Raw genomic sequence first — 13,284 nt, forward strand, 5'->3', positions numbered from 1 at the left:
GTTGGTTTGTTTTTTGGTTTGTTGGGGTTTTTTAGTTTGGGTTTTTTCTTTTTTTTTTAGGATTAGGAATAGTCAGTCTTCAAAACACACTGAGAGTGGCAACCACCACTAAAACCAGGATGTAAGAATACCTTGTCAATGCTGACAAAAATCCCCTGACCACACACATAGGCAGAGAAGAGCAGACAAAGTGTGTCTTAATTAGTTTATTGTTTTACAACTCTCTCAAGCAATAAAACACAATTTGCTTTACAGTACATCATTAAAATGCACCCTCCAAGGATTTCAAATTATTTGAATAATATAATTATCAGTGTTAACACTTCTTTTTATTGTTTTGACAGTCTCAATTCTGCTGCCATCTCATTTGAGCACCCTAGACCTATAAAGGAACGAGTATTTCTCACTTGCTTTCCTTCCCCAAATTAGGTGCATAACTTACAGAGAAGTGACTTAAAGTTTCAGACCCTTTTAAAATACAGAAATTATACTGATTGTTTTTTAAAAATCTAAAGCCATAGGAATATAAAAGGCAAAACAGCAAAATGAATGATTCCTGTAAGGGTGTTTCCATTCTGGCTTCTTAGATATCTTGAATCAATACAGGCACATTTTACCACTTCACTTTTAACATGAAGCATTTTCTATAGAAATATGGCAAGGCAGGGAAATCTGAATTTTCTTAGGAAGTTTTCTATCCATTTCTAGAACAACTGTTTGAAGAGTGCCCCTGTGAAAAACTGACTAGGATACCCTGTGCCAAATTCTTGATTGGTACAGCACGGATGGTCCATCAGTACCTCCCACTGACATGGATGAAAGCAACCCAGAGAGCACCCACGGAGCAGTAACTTTTTCTCACCAGTTTCAACTCTTCCCTCCTTGAGCCACTCTTGACCTGCTCTTCAGTTAAAGTCATGTGAGGAGCAGATATCAGCAACTGGAAATCCAGCATTCCCCTCTTTTCCTCCTGTGTGTTTGATTATTACATACTAAGTGTCAGCAACAGGCAGAACAGCGAGTGAAAGACTGAACTCTTGTTAGCTCAGTGTCACAGGCCTCTCTTCCAAATGTAAAACCATCCTTTCCCTATGATCCATCATGTTTTCCTCAGTCACAAGGCTGTGCCTGAGGTCATTAGTCATATCCAGTGCCCTCATAGCACTTTTTTTTTTCACTTTTCTATATAGAGATTAGTTGTACAAGTCTAATCTAGGATGGGTTTCTCAGACCAGTGAACATTCAAGGCAGTGGGAAAGCACAACTTGCACTGTATACTAGAGAAATGGGAGGGTCAGACAAATCTTCTACGGCTATGCACAAGGAGTTTAAGCTGCCTTTCAGCTTATCATTTTTCAGACTCAGATAACAGTGTAAAATCCATGCAGTATCCCTGCAGGGGAACAGGATGTGAGGCTTCTGAGCTAATCAGCCACATAAAAAATACAAGGAATCAGCTGGGAAATGAGAAGTAGTGGATTTACTTTCCAATGAAAGGTGTTTGGGAAGAATTAGACCTCAAGTCTACAGCAGAGCTATGTATAGACCCAGCCTTGTGCCTTAGCATGGTCTTGTTCCTTAATCTGTTATACTGCCAGCTTTTCACACAGTGGGCTCTGAAACAGTTAAATCAGAGTTTTAACTCAGCACTACTACATACTTGGAGGACTTATTGAATGGAGGATATTATCGGTATCATATCTGTCACAGGTGAAAAACAACATATATGGATGAGTACTGTGTCATCCATTCATTGTTTTATAGACCTATAATTCCCCAGAGAAAAGCACAAAATTTACGTCTTACCCCCATGTGTGGAATTTTACATTCAGATGTCCAAACTGGCTGGATGTGTGAAATCACAGCCAGACAGCCAGCTCCCAAGGGACCACACCTCCGAGGAGACTCCTCTGCCTTGTTTATGCCAACAAGGATGTGGATCATCTTGCACTCATAAAACAAGTCACAGCAACATTTGTCTACAGTGGCACTTTACACACTACTGACATGCAGGACAAAGCTTCCACCTTGAGGGAAATCAGCTTATATGAACAACAGACACACCAGACCCATGGACTCAGCCACGGCTTTCAGAGCTGGTAAAGCTATACACAGGTTGTTGTCTTTTTAAAGAATAAATGCAGGCAAAACTGAGCCCTGAAGTATTTACAGACACAGGGGCTCTGGACACATAACAAGGCCAGTGTTCCCCCTGGGACCACATGCCATTGAAAGGCTCCAGTTGGCAACTTGCTAACACTGGTGTTATAATTTGCTGGATATGGGGCTCACTTCCTTGCTTTGAGACATGTAGAACTGTTTCCACCTCCTCTCTGCTTTCACCAATGGAAAATAAAGATTAGTAAATAAGTAGGTAATTAAATAATAAATTGAGTTTTGACCATGAGCAGTGTCTTACACCTTAGAGCAAGAAAGAAATACAAGTGCCAGGTTATATCTTCTACTGCTTTAGTTGGTACACAAGTTATTGTGCTGCTGGTTGGTCCTGTGTAATTAAAGTTCTCTTTTACATGCAGAAGGCTAAATAGTCCAGGCAATACTATCCAAAGTCTGTGTCTCAATTATCACAGTTATGCCACACAAGCTTCCACAGGCAAAGACTTACCTGAGTGCTAGAAAATTAAAAGTGCTTCCTAATACATTAAAAAAAACCAAAAACAAAAACAAAACAAAAACAAACAACCAAAAAACATCTCAGAGCTGCCTGTTTCTTGATCCTTTCTAAAAGACCTTCAGTCCTACCCTTTTTAACTTCCTTGTAATTCAGATGTATATGTTCTGTTCATACACATGAACAAAATTCCTAAATGCAAATACAATGATAATATATGAGCTGGCTTTCAAGAGGACCCTTCTGTGAGAAATAACATGCAACACATAACTGATGAGGTTGGATTTTTTCCCCATTATTTTTAGGGGAAAACAAAACCTTTGAAAGCCATTTAAGCCTTTAAATGTGCACATTGCTATTTCTAGTTAATCTACTCTAAAATGTAAGTGTGAAATAACTCATGTGTGAAGGTCTGTTTTGTGCTGACAATTTATCATCTCTTAATATTTATAACAGCCTAAAAATTAAGTTTATTTTAAATTAATTTGTTTCTAATTTTCAGAAAGAAAACTTGATATTTAACAGTAATAACTGCAGCCTATGTTCAGAAGCTCTGCTGAAGATAATATCAAGGGGTTTGCTATTATTTTTTTAAAAGCAGAAATAGTTAGACACTATTCAATTCAAAGGTAAGTTTTGCATATTTATCTTTAGCTTACAGGCATGTCTCAGATAGGATTAGGAAGTCATTCTGTGAAATATAAATGGGGAAACTTTAACAGAATACAAAAATTCGAGTTTGAGATAATATTTTAGTTAATGAATTCTGGATGGATTCTTTTTTGCATCTATTGCAAAGGCAAAAAGGAATGATTTCACAGTACAAAAGTTTATATGCTCAAAGATTTCTCAATATGCTTTTCATTTCTCTCATCAGAATAACTTGTGACCATTCAAAAAACACTGGGATAAAAAGGATAGAGGGAATAGATTAAGAAAGAAAAGAAGACAAGAACTGGTTACCTCAGTCCCAGTTATATTACCACACAATTATTACTTTATTGATTTCCCAGTAAAATTCACTTAACTAGTTTTCTGGGGTTTATAGCTAAATAAATTGCTTAATCCATTTCAGAGGAAAAACCTTATGCTGATGAGTTTATGTTAAAGATGTCATAACCCCTTGGGTGTCGCTCACTAACCACTCATTCACGACTTCTCTCCCTTGAGACCACAGTACAGACATCAAAGACACAGCTGGATAAACTGTATAGATTGGATCCCAAGCAAGAATTATCATAAACAGTATGAAGCCACAAAGAATGTGGAAGGAATGATCATTTATATCCAGAGTTATTAAAATTCTTTCAGTCCATCTGCTTATGGAGGTATGCAACATGAACCATCAACCACATTACCAACTGAAGTTCAGAACCAGCGCGGAGAGGGAGATGTCGTAACAGCCATTCCACAATAAGAAGAGCCCAGACTCAGCACTAGCTTCATTCTCACAAAATTTCACAGTCCTAAGTGGGATTTCATGGCATGTACAATCACACCATAATCATAGTGACTGAATAAATCTTTCGAAGATGTGGCAGATGATGGAAAGCTGGACCTTTATTATTCACCCCACCACTTTTATCACTGATGGACTACTTATTGCTCCTAGATTTCATTACCGTTCCTAGGGAATCTTCCAAACGTAGGCCAAAACAGAAAAACATTTTATGTGAATATTCTTGCAATATAAAGACCCACTTTTCCTGGTTTCTAGTCAGCTCCAAGAAGAATTTTCTTGAAGAAAAGCAGAGCAAGCTGTATTAATGGGAATGTTCTTAATGACTCTCGTAAGTGTTAATAGTACATATAATAAAACAATGTTTCAGTGAGTATCTCTGTTTATCAGGGCTGGCAATAATTTTTCAGGAAAATTACTTACATCTATACAAAATTCTCTTCCTCTCCTGAAAAATGGTAATGTAAGATTAAAAATCTGCTACTTTCAATGACTGCTAATGTTACCCCTTTGCAGTGTGCAACAAGTTAAATGTTAATTTTTCAAAGCTTGTTAATAAAGGAGTGAAAATCCATGCAGCTCCATATATAAATACACTTATTAACCTTGTCTCGAGTAAAACCAGCTTTTCTTATTCCTAAGTGGTCCCTCTATTTTATTCATTCTAATTATGTAGGCAATACAAGCTGAATTAAGTCTTCTCCAGTGTACAGAAACTATAAAACACTAGTTTTCTTGACTACTAATGTATATTAATGACCACTCCCTACTCCCTGCACTCATGTCGTGCTCCGTGCAAAATGAGGCACTGTTAATAAATTGATTTTCAGCCTCTCCTCTGTGGGCCTTTGGGAACTAGCCTGTGGGCTATTTCTGAGAAGCCTTGTGAAAGGTGCTCTGAGAAAGCAAGTTCAAGCTTGTGCTAGAGTAATCCACTACAGAATAATATTAAACCTCTTTTTAAAAAAGTTAGGTACTGGTTCAAACCAGTTTGAAAAATATTTTCTTAAAAATATTATTTAACAAAAGGCAGCATGGCAAAATACAGCACTGTGTGAAGATGTTTGGAGTATTCACTGGGTCATGTTCCACGTAGAAGAAAATAAATGAGAAATACCTGATTGCATCAACTCAGTGAGCAATGCATAATAGTAGATTATTGGAGGAAAAGGGCATTTTCAGCTTTTGTACCATAAATATACACAGTCAGACTGGAATGGTTCCCCTATTTCCCCCAACATAACCACCAAAATAAAAGGAAATTTGAAACACTGAGAGATCACCAACAGCAATAATATTGATCTTTGCGTATATTTAATAATAGGTACCAAACACCATAATTTTGCTTTAAAATCTATGCAAATGAAACCTCTACTGTCAAAACAGAAAAGTTATTATATCACACAGAAAATCAAGACTTAAAAGCTGTGCTACTGCTTTGGAAAGGCACTCTAAAAAAAGTATCTCCAGTTCTCAGCTCACTAGAAAAAGATCTGTGGGATTGTCACAAGTGCCCCTCTGTCTGCTCCTCACAAAGAGGCAGATCACATGCTGCCAGCTGACTGACTATGGAAATGATTTTGTTTCTACACTCCAAAAAGTCCACAAATAAGCTTGGGAACATGCTGTGACAAAATATACAAATGTTCTTAACCGATTAAACATTCATTAATCTCAAGATGGGGACACCCAATTCTCTTAGATAAAGGCCACACTATGTTGTTGGTCTTAGCCACTAATTTCCAATGTTACTTATCTCACCCAAGTGGGAAGGAACTGTGAGGAAAGGGTGTATCACTGGATTTCTCAACAGGATGACCACCTCTCCCATTTCCCCTTCAGTTAATGCCTGCTCTTTTCCCTTCAAATACTCGGAAAGACGAATGCCTTGTTTTCAGACCATTGCAGCTTCCAAAGGTCAATCCTGGAACCTGAAGAAGTGCAGTCTCAGTCCTTGAGAGACCTCATAAGGCAACTTAGTTCCTCAGCACTCTCTTCCTCTTCCTTTTAACAAGATGGTAAACCAGAGAATTTTGTATTTTATTTATTTATGGTTCTTGGAGGAAAAAAAAATAGACTTTTCTAGAAAAACAAGGATCTTTCCTAACAGCTAAAAGGGTGTGTGAATTTGAGCCAAATTTAGATGATAGTTTGAGATTCTCCCAAACAACACTTTCTGGTAACTCTACTACTTGCAAAAAGAAATTCTCTGTGATCTGGCTCCTGTTTTCCAAGTCAGAGCTGGTAGCCATCAGTCAAATAGTTCTGTAGGTTAGGAAACTATTTGCTAAAAGAACTGTACAAGCATTTTAATATTCTTCTTGACACGTAGTGGTAGAAAAGTGGTGAGACAGTTTAGTAACATGGAGATTACCGTACAATATCTTCAAGAGAGCCTGATTCTTGCAACTTTTCTTTTTGATTTAGGCACCAAAAATCCAGTTTCATTTTTGACTAAGGTTTCTAAATAGCTTAGGGCTTTTAAACTCCCTTTTTGCTACTGATGCTATAATTAACTAATTTTACTCAATACTGTTAGCATGACCGTACACTGCAATACTTGTATTGGTTTTGGGAATTTGGGCCAACAATTTCAACAACTGGAGCCAGCAGCTACACTTCCTAAATCCACATGTGACTACCTGAATAAATGCTTTGCTTTCCAAAAGCCAGAAGCATCTGAACAGCTACTATTCATTTCCAAGACAGCTGCTGATGCCCAGTATTTTGGTATATCATTCCAACTACTGCAAAGCTGTAAACAAAATCTGCAAAACTTGGCCTTTAGGTGGTTATCTATAGCACTTAACTCAACTGGTAAGTGCATTAAACCCATTTGCTCTCTTCCTTTGAGAATGAGTTGAAGCAGGGGAAAGAGAGTTGAAGATAATTGAAATACATAAATGATAAAAAAGCCATTTGTGATAAAAAACCCTGCATGTAAAAGATGCTGATGCTGTAGGGAGCAGCAGTGGGTTGGGTCTGCCTGGGGACATCTGTTTGTATTTGTGAGGGTCAGGATGCCAGAGGCTTCCATGCTGCAACAAGAAGCAAGTTAATATCACAGAAGCATGCAAGCTGCCTGCCACGTGCCAATACAAGCAGAATCCTCTCTTTTTTAATTGCCTCTCCTCCCCACCCCCAGTGCTTGTTTTCCATCTGACATCCTCTTTTCCCCAGCCTGCAGCCACAGCAGCTTTGTTTTCTCCAGTGATAGTCTCCATTCATCTCAAGTCATCTTTGCTAAACAATAGATCCCAAGCTACCAGAGGCAGAGCAGAAAGGTTGAAGTAGCCAGGAAAGTAGCTTTTGAAAGTGGGGACAGATGAAGCACAGAATTTGCTGCAATGCTAAGAGAGAAGAGAAAACATGTATACACTGACCCATTTCTACCCTGTTGCCTAGGGGTAATTGCTGCAAAGAGGTAGATAGCACAGTGGTTCAAACTGCAGTTAAGCAAGTCTATTTTGTTGCTTATTTATGCTCTGCAATTTGTTTTGAAATATCTAACATATCATCTTAAAATTACCTAGACACTTTACACACTTACGTATTTGCTAGACCTCTCTCCTACTACCACAGTTTCGTCTCACCATTAAAGCAGCTTTTAATACCACAGGAAAAACAGCCAAGAAGTGTCAAAACCACCTGGATTTCAGCAGGGGTCCCAAAGAGTCAGCAATTCAACCAAAAACCTCACAGAAGCAAGACTGAAGGGAGCTAAGGTCTTTCAACATGTTATTTTCTTCCTGTTCTGCACATTTATCTGACAGGAGAACTAAGAGCTCACCTGTGCTCTGAAGCCAGGTGATTTACATGTCAAGCTCCAGGACAAACCAGATACATCTGAACCCCAGGCAAGCAGCCTACTAGACAGAGCTCTACGAGGCTTGTCAGTTTCAGCTCCATTAACATGTTGGGGAACTCCAAGCCATGGCAGCTGGACTTTCTCTGGGGTTCCCATCAGCCTCTCTAAAGCTCAGCTGATGTAGAAACAAAAATTAGCCATATATCAATCTTGGCACTACAGAGTCCTTCTCCAAAACCAAGTTTTTTGCACCCTAACACAATAATAGAACCACATTTGTACCATTACTCCTGTATCAGGGACTTTTATTACATGATGCTGTTTTGACTACCATACACTGTGTATTGGACTGTCAGATGGCCTCTTAAATTTCCCTTTGCTTCAAACATGGTATGCAGTAGGTCCCTGATCCAGCATGAACGACCCCATTACTTCCATTGGGAGTATCTATAAGCCTTAAATGAAAGAGGCTTTTTTCTGAGTCAATCAAACTGCTTCAAGTGTGCCACTTCTCTCAACACCATCATTAACTTCTCTCTTTCTCAAAGCAGCTTTCTGACAGTGGAGATACTTCTGTTCTTGTAAAGACCTCAATTTCCACTTTTACCAAAGATAATTGGAATGAAATTGTCACACTCTATATGAAATTTCTAGTTTACAGCTTATGTGGTACATTTCAATCAAGTTTCGTATTAGGTTTTGGCATTCCGATGCGATATATATCCCTGCAGGTGTATGTCAACCCATTTTCCTTTAGTTTGTACCATACATTCAAGTGATCTTTATATTATTGATGATGCTTCTTTAGATCAATGGAGTACTCAAATAATCCATCTTCTTATTTTTCTGGCAAGCCAGGTGTTATTCCAGTTCTTCATACTTTTAGTGTTTGCCTCCACGTGTTGCATCTATCAGGTTTTTAAGCCCAGATCTTGCAAGGGGGAGGTTAAAGGGAAATATAATAACTAAACCTAGTAGCTGTAGCCTGAAAAACATCGATAACAATGTTTAGTCTACAAGAATGTTTCCATGTGAGACAGATTTTGGAGGCCCTAGCTCTTTCTAAATTGAAAAGGCTAAATGGTGTTGATTTAGTCAATTTCTGCATGAATAAATTCTTCCCACATGTACTTATTACATGCTTTTTTTTAATAACATTTATCTCTTTCCCGAAGTAATCATTTTCTACAATATAATTTTTAAGTATCTCTGACAAAGGTTTCTGTCTGTAATACATTTTTATCAAGCCCCCTGTTTGCTATCAGCTCTAAAATCTATTGAGGTTGTGACCCATTATATTCTTTCTGTGATTCTTATGCATATTTTTATGATGACCTCATGGGAGTACAGCAATTTATTATTTATGAAACTCCCAGCCACTTCCCTCTATCAACTGCAGATTCTGCAATCACAAGCACCAGAAAGCTTACTGGAGGCAGACTCTCCCAGCTCTCATGCTTACAACCTTTTTTTTTCTTTTTTTTTGGCTCATAGTGAAGAAAATTAACTTGTCCTTAAGGCTTTATGTAGGTTTGCTACTTCATGCCAAAGAAAGCTCCTTAATTTGTACCTCCTGAGGTGAGCTACAGACATTCAAATGCTAAGGTCTATTGACTGCTTCTTTAATACAGCTGTCTCTTTTGTTTTAGAATTAGGATTTCTTCTTTGTTCACCTGTTATTTACTTCTGCAGAAAGGCAGACAGTCTGCTACTATACTCAAATTAGGAACTCTATTGGCTTCATCTGATAATGCAAATCCAATACACAGACAAATTTTTCTCCCTGCTCCAAATGCCATCTTTTTAGTGAGAAAACCAGTTTTCACATGTAGGTAATGATCAAATGACAATTACATGGAAGACTTTCAAGGCTTACATTTAAAAGTTCAGTTTATAAACCATAGAAAATAATAATAATCAAAGTCTATATCAGAAATACTTTTTCATATTGAAAACATCAGTGTTTTAAACCAACCAAGTGTCTTTACATTTCAAGCACAAGCAATTAAATGTTCTGCATTAGGTGGCACCTATACATTAACTCACAATTTTTGCTGTATTTTAATACAACCTTAAACACAAGGTGAGTGACAATTCCCAGTGCCATGTTCACTGGGCACACATAACTCCCTATCACTCAAGCAGGATTTATGTGTGGTCTGACTGGGTATCAATGAGAGCAATCTGGATATGGTGGTGGCTTGAAAGCCGTACTTGAAGCTCAAAAATTCCATGTGCGTAAAGACCGTAAACAACCATAACAGCAATTTGGGACCAGAGACAAATGTTCTACAGCTGGATCCAGCCCATGAAACACCAGCTAGGCATCCCTGATCTGAATAAGTTTGTGTATTTGGAATCAGAATGAACTCTTTCTGTGCCTACCAAAAAATGTCTCCTATTAAGACTTACCACATCTGTCCTTGACACTCTTTACTGAAGTTGAGCCCATTGCCTAAAACACACAACCAAGCCAGTTCATTGCATTCTTATATTTCCCAGCTCCTCAGTACCCTATAGATATTGCTAGAACATGAAATTTTTCAATGTCCAGATCATCTTTGGATGCTAATCCCTCCTTTGCCTTGCATTTACACACATGGAAAACCACAGCTTCATTCTGAGGTGTGAAGTTATGTGTTTCACCATTAGAAATTAAAGTAATCGTGAACATCCCAGGTAAACCAAAAGCAGCTACACCAGCTTGTGGGGTGATCATTCCAATGCTCATCTCTCTCTGTGAGATGCCTCATTTCCAAGACTCCTGCCCCTCATGCCAGCTCAAGCAAGAGGTACCATCTCTGTGCAGGTGGATTTGCAGCCCTTGGTATGCTTGAGCAACCTTTTGAGCACTGCACAGCCAGCCCTCAGTGGCTTGCAAAAATCACAGGGAGGTGATGGGCAAACGCCACCCCAGAGCTGACACCTGTGCAGTGGAGGTTTGCAAAGTGCCTGACACTTCGCAGGGCTGTGACTTGTTTTCCTTTCAACTCCTCAATCAACCTGACAGGAGCTCGCTTTGAGTTTTCAGTTTTGGCAGTGCCAATAAAATCCTCTTGCACTGTGAGATTTCAGGCTCTCTGCCTGCTCATTCTTGACTGCTGTCTTTGTGACACTGCTCCCCACCAGGGCAATTACTGATTAAATTTATCATCGAGGAGCATGTGGTAACATTGCTGCTGCTGCAGCCACCTCTGCATTTCCCCTGTAACAGAAGATGCTCTGGGACTTCGAGCTCATTTCATTCCCACCTTTTAATTAGTTCAGTCATTTTCCAGAGGTGATTTCCATGTTGTTGTAGGGACATCTTTCTAGACAGTTCATCTTGCCTTCCATTAGAGAAAGAGCAAACCTGAGAAAAGTGTCAGAAATGTGACAGGATTTGCAAACCTCTTTTTACCAGTACTTCTCCTTCACCTCCCAATGTTTTCACAAGGTATTAATGAGCCCAAGTATGAAGTCACCTGAATGAATGGTATTATACAGTAGACATGCTATATACATTTTAACCTACAATGAAATCTGTTTCTTCAATTGAGGCCAATGAGACAACTTTGAGGGTGTCAGGGAAGTACAGTTTCTCCTGCATTGAAGGGATCGATGAACCCTCTTCCAAGCAGGGAAGGGAGGAAGGCTGACATTGCTAAATGATGAATTCTGAGTTTTATGAAGATTGTATTTACTGTTGCACCTTGTCTGGGTTACCTCTACGTTGTGTCTCAGTCATCATAATTTTGCGTTAATATATCAGTCAGCAGTGGCAGGTCTCATGCTGTGGCTGCAGGGTATTTGTTTTAAATAGTAATAGTGTGCTTCCTTGTGTTTTCACTTCCTTAATTTTTCTTTTCTTGCCTGAGAATAACCAGATTTAGCTGTCACTGCCACTTTCCACCAGCAGCTCGAGTGCTCTCATCAGCTCTGTCTGTCTGCCCTGAAACCCACAAATTGCCACGGGCAGCCTCCAACAGCCCCTTCAGACTGTGCTCTTCTCTACAGTTGATGTGCACTGCCCTCAGGATTTTTATCTTCTGAATTCACTTCAGCAAAAAGAAATATCTTTCCCTGTCATAATGAGACATGCTGATGCATCAGCATTTACAGTTTAATATGAGAGAAAAGGGGGAAAAAAAGAAAAAAGCATAAAGAACAGTGACATTTAAAACAGTGGTAGGAAAAGCAAATACTGTTCTCATCATTTGCTTAACTGTTATTTACTTGATGGGATGGATCTATTGCTTTCCTTACCAGAGGGAGAATGTAATTAGATCATTTCTCAATTTTTTTTTTCCGAAGCTTTGTTGAGCTTTTCCTCACATTAATTTCCTAATGCTCCCAATTTAAAATCATTGTCTCATAGCAGGCTGTACACCTACTTATTAAAAAAACAATCATCTTAACTGTAATAACTATACTTAACTCCATACAGATCTAAAGAACCATGTCCTCTCTTCAACAGACAAAGATCTGTCCCAAAAATACTTACATTGATTCCCATGACACAACAATGTGCAAGATAGTTCTGAAAGGAGGCTGACAAAAACGTGTAAGAGATTTTGAAAAAGTGAACAGTTGCTTTGTACTGGGTTTTGAAATCCTACAACCTCAAATTGTTATGCTAACTTCCTTCCATCCTTTATTAAATAATATTGGACTTTCAGGACATAAGGTTTCCCTGTGCTGCTTGAATGTTTCTACAAAGAACTAAATGACTTCAAGAGCATCTGAGAAGAGGCAGATGTTCATTCACCCTTTCACTGTGTGAAGATGCAAGACAGGGAGCATCAAACCAAGCTTATTAGGGTTGTGTGGATTTTTCAAATTCTCTGTCTTCCCCAAAAATATTTCTTCTCTCCTCACCATCTGTGCAATTCTGACAGTAAATTTCCTTCATTCTTTCAGGGGCAGCTACTCCCTCCCAAAGCATTAATTTTACACTTGCACTGAAGGTGCTTCTCCCATTGCTCAGTCTCTTGGTTCATGTAGATTCTGCTCCAGGTCAAATGTTTTCCATATTAGAAATCAGCTAAGCACTCATTGTCCAAGACTTTCTCTCCATTTCAAGGCACAGCACTTATTTTTAATTTCTTTAGAAGTGATGTGATTAAGTTCTCAAATTACATGCTGTAATTTGCTCTCTAGTTTATTTTGCTGAACCATACCTCTTGCAGCCTTTTTTCACCATCTTTATTGTTCAAAAATCTAAAAGATAAACTTTTTCTTGAGGCAGCGCTGTTAACATCACTTTGCTGACATAGATCCACAACAGCCACTAGAGACAGCTACATTCTGGGAAAGAAAAAATGCCGTGTCTGTTTTAAACACTTGCCCCCACATTCACCCAGCTCCAGCTCTCCTGTTCTGCATTTCCCAGCTGGGATCCTGGGT

The sequence above is a fragment of the Pithys albifrons genome, chromosome 6 (assembly GCF_047495875.1).
Source record: "Pithys albifrons albifrons isolate INPA30051 chromosome 6, PitAlb_v1, whole genome shotgun sequence".
NCBI lineage: Eukaryota > Metazoa > Chordata > Aves > Passeriformes > Thamnophilidae > Pithys > Pithys albifrons.